We start from the raw sequence: 15,920 nt of genomic DNA, 5'->3' as shown, positions 1-15,920 counted from the left end.
ACGACGCACGACCCGCACCGAGGAACAGCACCTGGACAAGCGGGCCATGGTACACTGCCGGTACCAGCCCATACCAAGGAGCGGGAGGAGACTCGCCTAGGAGGCCTCTCCCCCAACGCTCGCCGATGTATCCACAGTCAGCGTCATACATTGGCACGCCTATGGTACCCGACTTCACCCAAGAGAACCGGGCCCAGTATACAGAACTCCGCATGTGTCTGGAGACCATGTTGGTGGATGTATTGGATGAACGCCATAAATACGCCATCCTACTGAAGCACTTAAAGGTACCCCGCGCACATAATATAGCGCTCGCCTACGCGACTTCCACCACCCCATACACAGCAGCGCTGGTAGCATTGGACCAGAGGTATGGGCGCATATGGGATTACATGATCCAGGAGATCCGACACATCGACCGCTTACCCCCAGCAATAGACAATCGAGCACTGGACGACCTGTCCATCAGAGTGCAGTCCCTGGTAGGGATGTTGGGAGCGCAGAGAGAGAAGGGGAGGCATGAACTTTACGCCAACTCAAATGTGGAAAGGATCTTGGAGAAGCTGCCGCCCGCTCGACAGGAGCGTTTTAGGCGGCAGAGAGACCACCGAGACCCGAATGGCCCCGAACCGAACCTCCTCGATCTAGCAGACTTCCTGGCGAGAGAAGTCAGCAGCCTACGGCTAGATACATTCGGACGGAGCACCCCTGGCTCCAGAGAAAGAACCAGACGACTAAATGATGGAAGAAGATCGGTGACTGTGATGCACCAATCGGAGTCAGTACCGAGCAGCAGGAGCCACAGTACCCCCTCCAGAACGGAGAAGTGGAAGATAGTGTGCCCCTACTGTGAGAAAGAACACTGGCTAGCGCAATGTGACTCCTTCCCCAAGCTGAACGCGGAGGAAGCAAGTCAATGGATAAAGTCCAACAAGCGCTGTTTTCGCTGTGCGCGCTCACACATGGCAGCCGAATGCCGCTTAAAGAAAAGGTGCACCAAGTGCGATGGAGCCCATCTGGACATACTTCACGACAGTAACAGACGGCGCCCTTCACCCGCACCATCCAGCAGCAAAGCGAGCGTCATGTACATCGATCCCGCCAGCAGCAGTGGAGCCCGAGTACTCCTAAAAGTAGTGCGTGTGACACTAAGCTACCAGAATAAAGTCCTGGACACTTACGCCGTCCTCGATGACGGGTCAGAGAAGACCCTTCTGCTCGCCTCCGCTGCGGCCCAGCTAGGGCTGCGGGGAAGCGAAACCCAAATGACAATTCGGACAATAAGACGAGATTTGAAGACGATAAAGGGCGAGAATGTCTCATTCTCTATCGCAGCAAGCGGCCAGCCTGAGCGACGGTACCAGATTACAGACGCTTTCACCAGCCAAGAAATAGGACTGTCGCGGTACACATACCCCGTCGCCAAGCTGATGGAGAAATATGCACATCTGCGCAAGTTACCGATCCCGCTCATAGACAATGCTATGCCGACCCTGTTGATAGGCTCCGACCATGCAGACCTCATTGTCCCGATAGACCGGGTTCATACCGGACCCCGAGGCTGTCCTGCAGCAGTCGAGACCCGTTTGGGATGGACTCTCCAAGGCCCGCTCGCCAAATCTCTCAACCGAAGTACAGCCACTAGATGTCTCCACTCCCGAGTCACAGAGGGAGAAACCGCACTCCTGCAACACGTAGAGCGGCTATGGACCTTGGAACAAATGCCCTTTAAGAACGGAAAGAAAGACATTCGCTCTAAAGATGACATTTACGCCATTCACCTCCTCGAGACAGGGACCAAGAGAGTCCCGGTCAACGGCGTGTTGAGATACGCCACGCCACTCCTGCGGCGAGAAGGAATGCCTACTTTCCACGCCAAGACAGACGCCACAGAACGGTACCTGCTGAACACGGAGCGGCGCTTAGCCAAGAACCCCGCCCAAGAGAGTGTATACCGCGCTGAGATTGAGAAGCTCATCACAGCGGGACACGTCACAAAGATGGACATTAAAGAGGCTGACCAGACCACTGAATCGTGGTACGTGCCTCACCACAAGGTCCATCACAACGGTAAAGACCGCATAGTATTTAACTGCAGCTACCAGATCGGATCCCAAAATCTGAATAAAGAGTTACTGCCCGGTCCCACACTCGGCCCCTCCCTACTCGGCGTTCTACTCCGCTTCCGCCAGGAAAAGGTGGCCATCAGCGGGGACATTAAAGGAATGTTCCTGCAGGTGAGATTAGTAGAGGAGGACAAGCCCCTGTTACGGTTCCTATGGAGAGAGAAGCCAGGAGATGAGCACCCAGCCATCTACCAATGGGAAGTCCTCCCCTTCGGAACGACGTGCAGCCCCTGCTGTGCTACATTTGCACTACAGAAACATGTAGCAGAGGACCCAGCAGCGGACGAAGAGGTCCGACACAGCGTAAAGAACAGCTTCTACGTAGACAACTGTCTACAAAGCCTTTCAACCCAGGAAGAAGCCGAGGCTCTCCTGATTAAACTCCGCGCCTCATTGATCAGAGGCGGCTTTGATCTCAGGCAGTGGGCCAGCAGCGATCCGCAAGTACTGCGCAGCCTCTCCTCCGAGGACAAGGCAGCCAGCAGCGAGACCTGGATGGCTACAATCCCGGGAGAAGCCCAGGAGATGACCCTGGGATTGGTGTGGCGATTCAAAACAGATTCGCTTCACTACAGACACAAGCCCCTGACTACGGAGCAGGGAAGGCCGGCGGCGGCGCCGACCACCAGACGGAGTGTGTACACAACACTCGCCCGACAATATGACCCGCTAGGATGTATTCTACCGTACACCACCAGGGCAAAAATGATTGTACGAGCATTGTGGGACAAGGACCAGGGCTGGGACGACCCCATTCCCGCACACCTTGCATCCACCTGGAGAGAGTGGGAGATGGAGCTCCACTCACTCCCAGGCGTTAATATGCGCCGAAGCTACTTCCCACCCACGGTGAGGCCAGAGACATGTAAAATGGACTTACACGTCTTCAGTGACGCCTCAGAGGTCGCATACGGATCAGTAGCCTACTTGCGGGCCCAAGAAGAGGGGGGAGAGATCTACACAGCATTTGTTCTCGCCCGCTCGAGAATAGCCCCACGCAAGCAACAATCTATCCCACGCCTAGAGCTCTGCGCAGCCCTAGCCGGAGCGCACCTAGCCACGCTCATCCAACGTGAGCTCACCATACCGGTGTCTAGAACAATCCTGTGGTCAGATTCCACGACAGTACTCGCCTGGATCAAATCGGACTCATGCAAGTACAAAGTCTTCGTGGGAGTCAGAGTCACCGAGATTCAAGACTTAACCGAAGAGTTAACCGGAGAAACAGAGTGGCGCTACGTTGATACAAAACAGAACCCAGCTGACGTCATCACCCGGGGAATGCCCCTAGATGACCTCACCCGTCGCAATGTCTACAGTGACGGCCCAGCATTCCTAAAGCTCCCGGAAGGAGAGTGGCCCACGCCTATCCCGAGGGAAGCCAGTCAGGAGGAGGCTGAGAATAAGAAGCCTGTGTTCTGTGGATTGAGCACTGTTATCTCCGCAGACCCCAACATAGATGATTGCACTACCATAGAGAGTGCACAACAAAGGACATTCCTACTGCACTACCTACCGTCTCTACAGACCCGCCAGAAGTGGGTAAAGGAGAGAGACAATTTGACAGAAGGAACAGTCGTCATGATTATTGATCAATCACTGCCCAGAGCTATGTGGCCGGCCGGCCGCGTAAGCAAAGTGATCACCGGTGCCGACGGCAAGGTCCGAGCAGCTGAAGTGCTTGTCCAGGGTCGCACTTACACCCGTCCCGTGGCGAGGCTCATAGAACTGCCCCGACTCCCAGACACAATCGATGATGACCATGACCCTATAACCCTATGACTTTGTGAAGTTGACTGACCCCTACAGCAAACCCTTATGTGTAAATAGACAACGCGATTAATCTGTCTCTGCTTAACTGATTAGGTCTGGGACCAATCAGGGCGTGGCTGTTGTGAAGGGCCAGATTAAACCGAATATATATATTTATTATATATATATATTTAATTGTATTTGTATATTCTCTAATATTCCCTGATATCCCTTGTATATTCCTTGTACAATATGCATTGAATATCCATTCTAGCCTACTGAACATCCCATAATGGTCTCCATTCTACTATTGGTCGAGACCTTGGTGCCAGGCTGCCATACCCCCCAGACCCAGTTCAAACGTACCGCTCAACATGTACGAACAAGTCCTAGTTCCGCGTAGGAATCTGGCTACCGCACCACTAACGGTACTATTTGTTCATAGTGCGTATATATACTGCGCTACTAAAGTAGGACTTCCTTTTTAGTCCAGTTTCTTACCCTCCATTAGAGTGACAGACGTAAAGCCTCCCCGCGACGCCACGTGTGGGAGTAAGGCCAAGTTCGGCGCACCTAGCCACGCTCATCCAACGTGAGCTCACCATACCGGTGTCTAGAACAATCCTGTGGTCAGATTCCACGACAGTACTCGCCTGGATCAAATCGGACTCATGCAAGTACAAAGTCTTCGTGGGAGTCAGAGTCACCGAGATTCAAGACTTAACCGAAGAGTTAACCGGAGAAACAGAGTGGCGCTACGTTGATACAAAACAGAACCCAGCTGACGTCATCACCCGGGGAATGCCCCTAGATGACCTCACCCGTCGCAATGTCTACAGTGACGGCCCAGCATTCCTAAAGCTCCCGGAAGGAGAGTGGCCCACGCCTATCCCGAGGGAAGCCAGTCAGGAGGAGGCTGAGAATAAGAAGCCTGTGTTCTGTGGATTGAGCACTGTTATCTCCGCAGACCCCAACATAGATGATTGCACTACCATAGAGAGTGCACAACAAAGGACATTCCTACTGCACTACCTACCGTCTCTACAGACCCGCCAGAAGTGGGTAAAGGAGAGAGACAATTTGACAGAAGGAACAGTCGTCATGATTATTGATCAATCACTGCCCAGAGCTATGTGGCCGGCCGGCCGCGTAAGCAAAGTGATCACCGGTGCCGACGGCAAGGTCCGAGCAGCTGAAGTGCTTGTCCAGGGTCGCACTTACACCCGTCCCGTGGCGAGGCTCATAGAACTGCCCCGACTCCCAGACACAATCGATGATGACCATGACCCTATAACCCTATGACTTTGTGAAGTTGACTGACCCCTACAGCAAACCCTTATGTGTAAATAGACAACGCGATTAATCTGTCTCTGCTTAACTGATTAGGTCTGGGACCAATCAGGGCGTGGCTGTTGTGAAGGGCCAGATTAAACCAAATATATATATTTATTATATATATATATTTAATTGTATTTGTATATTCTCTAATATTCCCTGATATCCCTTGTATATTCCTTGTACAATATGCATTGAATATCCATTCTAGCCTACTGAACATCCCATAATGGTCTCCATTCTACTATTGGTCGAGACCTTGGTGCCAGGCTGCCATACCCCCCAGACCCAGTTCAAACGTACCGCTCAACATGTACGAACAAGTCCTAGTTCCGCGTAGGAATCTGGCTACCGCACCACTAACGGTACTATTTGTTCATAGTGCATATATATACTGCGCTACTAAAGTAGGACTTCCTTTTTAGTCCAGTTTCTTACCCTCCAATAGAGTGACAGACGTAAAGCCTCCCCGCGACGCCACGTGTGGGAGTAAGGCCAAGTTCGGCCTACCATCGGTATTGAGACATCGTGTATATTAATATTTGAATAGTCATATTTGGCACTATATCGTCGAGTTGGACGTAGTCTATTAAGCTAATAATAGTCTATTCATATGTAGTGCTTCGTGCGGTGAGAATACTATCGTAGTCAGTACCCCATCGTTTCGGGCAGAGAACTGGCTGCTTATCCAGGGTGGCCGACCACATGTGAGGCTGCACCCGAGGAGCCCCAGAGCCGACGAGCGAGTGGACCTGCATACCGGATTATTCTACCGACGACAGCCCGCCTTCCCAGGCACGGATTATGCTTTGTATACAGTGATTATTCTATGGATAAAGACCAACACTGCCGTGTGTTGGAAACCCCCCCCCCCGGAGAGGACGACAGGTGAGGAGACGCTCTACACGACGAGGTCGCTTCACGTCTCTCCATCGTGGACTGGAGGAAGCCGGCCCACAGAGAGTCCAACTGCTTTCATCTGTGGATCGAGGATCGCTGAGGCACCGAGCCGCACAACCGTGGGTTCTCCCAGGATACCCTCGGCCAGACGGATACAGCCAGACTCTACCCCCCCCCCCCCCTTCTCCAGTTGTCTTACAAGCGACCGGAATTCCCCCCTAGTGTATCCAGTTCTATAATCATTAAAGTATCATTGCTATTATTCCTTAAATATTCCAGGTTGTATATTTACCACCTGCGCCATCAGAGATTGGACATTCTCTATTGATATACCGACGAATACTCTTTGCCATAAAAGTGCATACTATTTCAATTCATAAATGTAATTAAGTGATTAAGTGCTTGCTCTACACACCATTGCTGTGTAGGAATAAATACATACTTCGACTTCGTACATTTGTGTTGGATCCGTTTCATCTACGTGAGAGTGTTTATCATAATATATTTATGCCGAGTACTGGGTGGCCGAATATAAAGTACAAAGGTAGTGGTAGTAAGTATCATATCTAGTAATACAGTCAGGGAATTGTACCCCTCAGTTACACTGTTAGTCGTCATTAAGTTGGACCGATCCGAATGCCCCCCCCAATTTAAACAGCTATGGTACGTCCCAGCCACATACTATAGCTTCCTCTATGCAGCGCTCTCTCATTGTGAACTGGCAACAGAACAGCAATGTCGACATCCCCCGGATTTGATTCTACTGAGTGCTTTACAGTAAGTTTTGGCTATATTACTTTTATCTTAACTGTGTTCAGTGAAAAATAACGTTATTGTGAGTGTGACCGGTGTACTCTTGATGGCGTTGTGCATGTGCATGCTGCAGTTTGGTAGGTAAATATATATATACGTCAACTAAGATAAATATTCATGAATATTCGTTAGCGTGTACTTAATATAACTCTGGAGAGTGTGCAAGTGGAATCGTACGGTTGTTTAAGACCTATAACCAGTTATTTATTATTTCGATGTAATTATTCTAGCGCCAAACGAACAGAAATTGCGTGCTCCAATTGCGTGCGTTGGTACTGAATGACGTTGTGCGACTCAGCCAATCAAAAGCATGCTTATTGGGTGAACAGGAAGTAGTCAAGGAAGCACGCGCTAACTGGCCTAGTAAACACGTGGATCCATAAATGCAACGTTGCCTACCAGACAACGGGACCGCGTGGTTCTTTTTGTATTGCTCCTGGCTAATTTTACAGTTCTGCTAGCTACATGCAGCATTTAGCGAGCTGGGTTAGCCGGCTAGTTGGCTTTGAATCCCGGCTGCGGCTAGGTAGCCAGCTAGCTAAATGCCCCGCGACGGTTATGTCACCAAACAAAATGGCGGCGCCCATGTTGATAAAGTGCTTCACATAACAAATATTTTTTTCTTAGAAACTGCTTATTTTTATAACGTGATTTTTTTCTGTGGCTTATCTAAATACTAATTTGATGCTATGACTATGTTTATATCGCTATATGCTTCATCTCCCCTTTAAGCTTAGGCACTCTTTCGAAGTTGGTTAAGGTTAGAGTTTGTCTTAGAGCATGGCGATAGAACGGCAGGTAGTTTGCAGGCTGTTTGGCGTGCCACTGGTCCTGCTAATGTTGAATGAATGAATGGAAACTTTATTTAACAGATTGCAGAAGGGGTACAATACAGTATGGCTCAATACACACAATTGTTAAGGGGATGCAGACCAGAGAAAGACGTTTTTGTCTCGTTTACATCAGGGTCCCCCATTTTCAATTCATAGTGACATTTATGACATACACATGATGACATTTATGGCATAGGGAGGGACATACATGACATACAGATAGTATATAGTTAGACGTTTGGTTATATGCATGGTATTTTCTAATGAACAATATAACAATAATATAATAATGAACTCTCTTGATATTGATCAAAATGTAGAATTATGCAAGCGTTTCACCCTGCACATTGCAATGCAGCACATTAATCAGGACCCTCCCCCATTTTTTCTTTCTTTTTCCAGAATCACGTACCAGTTTCAAGAAGCCGCACGTTGCAGCAATTGAAGCAAAGACCTGTTCTAGCCAAGTAAATACCACAATTTATGTACCATTACATTGACTATATAGTTAGACGTTTGGTTATATGCATGGTATTTTCTAATGAACAATATAACAAAAATATAATAATGGACTCTCTTGATATTGATCAAAATGTAGAATTATGCAAGCGTTTCACCCTGCACATTGCAATGCAGCACATTAATCAGGACCCTCCCCCCTTTTTTCTTTCTTTTTCCAGAATCACGTACCAGTTTCAAGAAGCCGCGCGTAGCAGCAATTGAAGCAAAGACCTGTTCTAGCCAAGTAAATAGCACAATTTATGTACCATTACATTGACTACAGCACCTCATCACTATGTCATCTTATTCTCGGGCTAAAAGACGTAGAGTCAACAAATTACTGAGAGAGACAGAGCAGGCTATCCTCACTGATTATAAGTTAATTGTTGCTGCTAATTCAAGGACAAACCATCACTCTTTAGAGAACACAGATCCTGTCACAGCCTTTACTGAGTGCTTGCTAGATTTACCAAAGACAGACTTGCCACTAGATTTAACAACTAGATCAGACTTGCCACTAGATTTATCAACTTCAGACTTGCCACTAAACAGACCACTAACTATCAGTGATCAAAGTGAAAATATTGACTCACCAGGTGAGTCAAATGCACATTTTGAAAGTATAGCTGGGGATGACGAAATTGAACCTGAACATGTCTTTGACAGTGATGAGCATAATGAAGATTTCCTCATGACAAGTTTAAAATATTGGGCAACATCCTATTCAGTCTCTCTGGTTGCACTATCATCTTTGCTGTCCATTTTGAAGATGTTTCACCCCACCCTTCCTAAAGATGGAAGAACATTGCTAGGAACACAAAAACATGTGCCTACCACTAAGATTGAAGGGGGAGAATACTATCATTTTGGTTTAGTCAAAGGGGTGCTTTCACGGTTGGCATGTTTGATTTTACCGGCAACTCTGACAACTCTTAATTTACAGTTTAATATAGATGGTTTACCTTTATTCAAAAATTCTAAACTTCAGTTTTGGCCCATACATGGAAGTCTCAAATGTGACTACACAAAGTCCCCATTTGTTGTTGGCATTTTTTGTGGTCTAAGCAAGCCAAAGAGTGTTTTTGAGTACCTAGAGCAGTTTGTAAAAGATCTTCAGAATGTACTGTCTAATGGCATTATTTATAATGACAAGCAATTTGATGTACAGATTTCTTCTTTCATTTGTGATGCCCCGGCTAGAGCTTATATTAAGCAGACCAAGGCATTTAATGGCCATTCTGGTTGTGACAAGTGTTTTCAGGAGGGTGTATGGAGAAATAAAATGACATATCCTGAAACAAAAGTCAGACTTAGGACAGACTCCAGTTTCTCAGACATGGTTGATGAGGCACATCACAATGGGACGAGCCCTTTAACAGGTTTAGTTAAGATGGTTTCTATGTTTCCAACTGATTACATGCATCTCTGTTGTCTCGGAGTTACAAGGAAACTGCTTAATATATGGTTAAAGGGGAAGAATTTGGCAACAAGGGTCCCTTCCAAAACTGTACAAGCCATTTCAGGTAAACTGCTAAAGCTATGTTCCTACATGCCTTGTGAATTTAACCGTAAACCAAGGGAACTGTCAGAGTTAGATCGCTGGAAAGCTACTGAGTTGCGATCCTTCATGTTGTATTGGGGTCCTGTTGTTTTGAAGGATTCCCTCCCCAGTGAGCTGTATGACAACTTCATGCTGTTTTCTGTCGGAATGTACTTGTTGCTGTCCCCTAGTATTTCTGAGGAAATGTTGGCCTTTGCGCACAAGTTGATGGTTTCTTTTGTTGAACACTTTGGGACAGTGTATGGAAAAGATGAAATTGTGTACAATGTACACCAGCTTATTCATTTGGCTGAGGAATACAGGAAGTTTGGCACTCTAGATAATATCTCAGGATTTCCTTTTGAGAACTATCTTGGACAAATTAAGCATCTTCTACGCAAGCCACATCAGCCTCTACAACAGGTAGTGAAAACGTTGTCTGAAATTCCACATGTTGGATCCTCATGTCCCACAGATGATCCAATTTTGCGTAATATTCACACTGATGGGCCTGTCCCCCCACAGTTTACTTCTTCACAACAGTACAGGAAGGTCTCCACTCATCGGTTTACTTTGTCCACAAAGAAAGGAGACAATTGTATTGAGGTTGGAGATGGATTTGCATTAGTAGAGAATATTCTTAAATCAGAGGAAGAGGTATATATAATTTACAGAAAGTACAGACACAAACAGCCATACTACATGTATCTCTGTGAATCATCATACATTGGTACATACAAGGTCAGTGGCTTGCAAGAAGATATAGGGATAGGTAAACTTGGCTATATCAAGCGCAAATGTCTTCTCTCTCCAGACGGAGATGGTGCCATTGCAATACCACTACTTCATTTAACAGCATAACCATACTGCCCTACAAAGCTAAAGTGCAGTAACTATATTGACACACTGACTCTAACGTCGGATTTCGGGGCATAACTTACCTCATTAATAAATACACAATTAGTACAATATTACATGTACACAGATAACATGTTTGGCTGGCCAATTGAAACGCTTAAAGGAAAACTCCAACATTTTGTGAAATTAGCTTATTTAACATCTTCCTTGGAGTTGGACAAGAAGATACATACCTTTTTCGTCTCTCTGCATGCTTTGGGCCTGGACCGTTAGCCTAGCTTAACTTCATCACTGGAAGTGGGGCAGACATCTAGCCTAGTTCACTACAGTCAGGAAATATACTCCAAATACAACTCCCAAACGTTCCTGTAAACATGTTGTGACCTGTGTGTTTACCACGTCTCCCAGTCACACAAGTCACACGAGTCTCCGAGTCACATGAGTCTCGTGTGACTGGGAGACTTGTGTGACTTGGAGACTCGTGTGACTTGTGTGACTTGGAGACTTGTGTGACTCGTGTGACTTGGAGACTTGTGTGACTTGGAGACTTGTGTAACTTGTGTTACTTGGAGACTTGTGTGACTTGTGTGACTTGGACTTGTGTGACTTGTGTGACTTGTGTGACTTGGAGACTTGTGTGACTTGGAGACTTGTGTGACTCATGTGACTTGGAGACTTGTGTGACTGGGAGACTTGTGTGACTTGTGTGACTTGGAGACTTGTGTGACTCATGTGACTTGGAGACTTGTGTGACTAATGGGACTCGTGTGACTTGGACTTGTGTGACTTGTGTGACTTGTGTGACTTGGAGACTTGTGTGACTTGTGTGACTGGGAGACTTGTGTGACTGGGAGACTTGTGTGACTTGGAGACTTGTGTGACTCATGTGACTTGGAGACTTGTGTGACTCGTGTGACTCGTGTGACTTGGACTTGTGTGATTTGTGTGACTTGTGTGACTTGGAGACTTGTGTGACTTGGAGACTTGTGTGACGCATGTGACTTGGAGACTTGTGTGACTCATGTGACTTGGAGACTTGTGTGACTCGTGTGACTCGTGTGACTTGGACTTGTGTGACTTGTGTGACTTGGAGACTTGTGTGACTTGGAGACTTGTGTGACTCATGTGACTTGGAGACTTGTGTGACTCGTGTGACTTGGAGACTTGGACTTGTGTGACTTGTGTGACTTGTGTGACTTGGAGACTTGTGTGACTTGGAGACTTGTGTGACTTGTGTGACTGGGAGACTTGTGTGACTTGTGTGACTGGGAGACATGGTAAATACACAGGTCACAACATGTTTACGGGAACGTTTGGGAGTTGTATTTTGATTGTATTTGGAGTATATTTCCTGACTGTAGTGAACTAGGTTAGATGTCTGCCCCACTTCCAGTGATGAAGTTAAGCTAGGCTAACGGTCCAGGCGTTCCCTAAGCCCAATGCAGGCAGAGAGACGAAAAAGGTATGTATCTTCTTATAACTCCAGGGAAGATGGACACTTTAAATTAGAATAACAGGAACAGTGTATTGCACTACCAAAGCTAACTAGCATGTCCCATATGCTCTGTAAATAACTATGTACAGATACCGAGATGTCACTCCATGTTACCTGTTACCTGTTACTGCACAATGTTGTTTTCTTCTTTGATTCTATTATATGTACCACTGTATTGCACATCGTTGCGGGCTAGACCACCCGCATTTCATTGTATACCTGTATGCCGTGACAATTAAAACTCTTGACTTGACTCTTGACTTGAAATAAGCTAATTTCACAAAATGTTGGAGTTTTCCTTTAAATGCTTAAAAAATGCAATGTGTGTAGTGCACTTTGGCTTTGTAGGACGGTATGGGAATGGCTTGTAAGGAGAGATCATTATGAGTACCGTAAATTCTCATTTCAGCCCTTTGAATGATGAGATGAATGGTGAGGTGGTGCTGTGGTCAGTTGTACAGTTCCCAAATGGTGGGACAGCAGTAGTTCTAGAGAGCTGGTTTAATGCTAAAGACCAGACTGTGTTATGGCCCCCTAAACACATAAAGCTCACAAAAGCCCTTCGAGATGGACTGCAACCAGATGATAAATGGATCACCTATAAGGATGTACGTGACCTTACTACATACACAAAAAGTGAGGACGCAAATTGTGACGATGCACATATGATAAGAGGTGTTATATATTTTTTTTCGTTAAACACTGGACTGCAGATATGTTAATTGTCATTTTCTCTCTGCTCTTTCCAGAGACCCATGATGAGGCCAAAAAACGAGAGACCAAGTACACCTCAACTATGTGTCCAACCTCTGAAATTTAATCTGAGGACGAAGGAGATCTCCGCCAGAAAAGAAGATCCAGGTACAGTGTTCACTTTGTTAAAGGGACAACTCTCCCTAGGGTGTTGTAAATAATTGCACTGCTGTTGTCGTTGCAAGTAGTGCTAAAAGGATAACACACAGTGGCCTGAGGGCCTATGTATTCAGACTTTAGCCTTGACTAATAAACGTAGTATCATAACTACATTTATTACATGTGTGTATATATATAATTTTTTTTAGGCCAAATCAGCAGTATGTGCACTCGGACTCTGATGACCACTCGAGTGGCGACGCCAAAAGAAAACGTTTTGCCAAAGCACCTGATGTGGGTTTCCCAGGTATTGATGCAATGCATTTATTTTATATAGGCACTTTGGAAATGATCACTGCTACAGTTAATAATAATAATAATAATAATAATAATAATAATAATAATAATAATAATAATAATAATAATAATAATAATAATAATAATAATAATAATAATAATAATAATAATAATAATAATAATAATAATAATAATAATAATAATAATAATAATAATAATAATAATAATAATAATAATAATAATAATAATAATAATAATAATAATAATAATAATAATAATAATATTAATAATAATAGTTAAACAAATTAGTCTGACCATGTACCGACAAATTGAGCATTTTAATTTGATTGGACTTCTGCATTTCTTGCAGTTATTCTATAGTTGGCCCAAAATATATACATTGTGAATAACATGCCAACTAAAATATGTTGTAGGACAGACTCCAAAATCGAGCCGGTCTCGTAAGGCGCTAAGATCCGGCAAGCCTCCAGTTGTGTGGCCACTAGGCCAAGAGCCTACAATGAATGGTATGTTGCTATGAATGTTAAAATGCCAACTAGATGACTGTTTAAACATGATTTGTAGCATCTTCAATTCTCACCCTGGCTTACCTTTTTTAGATTCTTTGGATGGTGGCATGATCTACAGCTATTTAGATTTGTTGCAGACTCCTGATCCAAATAACAGTAAGTGAACCCATATCTGTGTTCTTGTGAGGAGCTTGCTGGCAGGTCGCTGGCATCATGCATGCAACAGAATACATGTTTACAATGTATGCATGCCAGCCCACTACAAAAATTCAAAGCCTTCACAACTTGCAAGCAATGTCACAATAAAAAGGTGTAGTTGTACATAATGCTTTTATATTGAGCACAATTTCCACCATGTTTGAGTCGCAACTTATTTTACATTTCCCCTTTGTAGATCTGGTTACTAGCAACTATCGGCAATCGCTAACTCAACATAATTGTGAGTTATCAAGCAGTCTCATAACATAATATTCTGGCATGTTTAAAATATCTGTATTGTCTCGCATTGTCTTTGATATTTTTATTAAAGTAGTATTTGGCAGTGCACGTGAAATCAGCTGAATGGAAATCAAACATTTTCTCACATGGGGGATTACAATAGCGTCATTTGCTAATAACTTTGTGTATTTCCTACTGTGTTTCAGCCGAGATGCCAGGATTTGATATTGTACAGTACCACCAGCTCCAGCAGGCCTCACATGTCCAGCAGCTGCAAGATCGACAAAGTGCAAGTAGTGGTATGATACTGTACTCTTTCAGTAACAGTGTTTTGAGAGACGGGGATACAACTCCTTACACCCCTTCCTGACATAGAGCGATGCGAGCGAGCGAGAAAAAGTGATTAAAATGTATTCGTTTCAATCAGACTATCCTGACCTGCCGCAAGCGACAGTGAACTGAGCAGCGATGTCGTTCACCCCTCAAATATTCGCTCGCTGTGTCTCTAGTTGAGCGATTACGCGGCCGAGTCCCGCCCCTAAACACTTTTTATTGGTCGAGAATCCAGGTAACACACACTCGGACACGCGCTGCATCATATCAGGACAGTGTCGTGTGCGATTTCGTCTCCAGTTCGCTCGCTTGCTGCCTGTCAGGAACCGGTGTTAGTGATTATGACATGTATGTTAGTTTGACTGACAAGTCAGATTTTGTATTTATTTTTAAATATAATGATTTGTTTCTACAGGGATGTCGGGATGCAGCTCGGGGCAATACAACAGTCCCCCTGGTCTCTTACAACATGCACAAAATGGTATGCCATTTTAGAGGGAACTAACACCAGTTTGATCCAATGCAGTCAAACTATAGTGAAATATATAACTATGATTTTGTTTCTACAGCGATGTCAGGATACAGCTCAGGGCACTACAACACCCCATCTGGTGTTTCACAGCGTAGACAGATGGCCGGCGATGACGGGCAGCTTATGAAAGGCAAGTCTATTGGACATGGTGTAATTCCTCGTGTGATTTGCTGCTTATTTTTATTTCTCACTTAATGATTTTAACTCTTCTTCTGAAGACCTTACCATCCAGAAGATGAATTCAATGCTTGCTGAATTACTTGTTGTGGTGAAGGATCTGTCCAGAGATGTGCAGTTCATCAAGACCGAGTTGGCTGAGGGCAACATATCTGGTGGGACCAGGGGACACGAGGTGGCCACCACAACCACTATGCTCCCCTTCCAGCTGCCAATCGCCAGTGAACAAGACTTCAATGAGGCAGAACATTACTGATGGAGCAATCAGTCCATCAATAGATGGTAATTTATTGAACTGCATTCATTTATCAAATGTAGATCATTTCAGTGTGGTCTTGTTCAGGGGAAAAATGTGTTTAGCACTTTCTAGTTCAAAACGTGTTAGAGCTTGTATATCTGCTATTCATGAAACGTTTTGAAATTGTTCAAATATACCGTTTACATATGGACAGGAGGGTTAATGTGGTTAAACCTAATGACTGGCATGGGCTGGAATATCAGTGCATGCATAAAGTGTGTGAATAAACAAGTTGGTTGCTCTGTGTTCATAAAATAAATGTTATGCTGTTTCTAACGCAGGGCCTTCATTTTCTTCTCTCTGATTTAGA

The sequence above is a fragment of the Notolepis coatsorum genome (genome assembly GCF_963971535.1).
Source record: "Notolepis coatsorum genome assembly, chromosome: 13".
In the NCBI taxonomy this organism is placed as follows: Eukaryota; Metazoa; Chordata; class Actinopteri; order Aulopiformes; family Paralepididae; genus Notolepis; species Notolepis coatsorum.
This window is presented reverse-complemented; position numbering follows the sequence as displayed.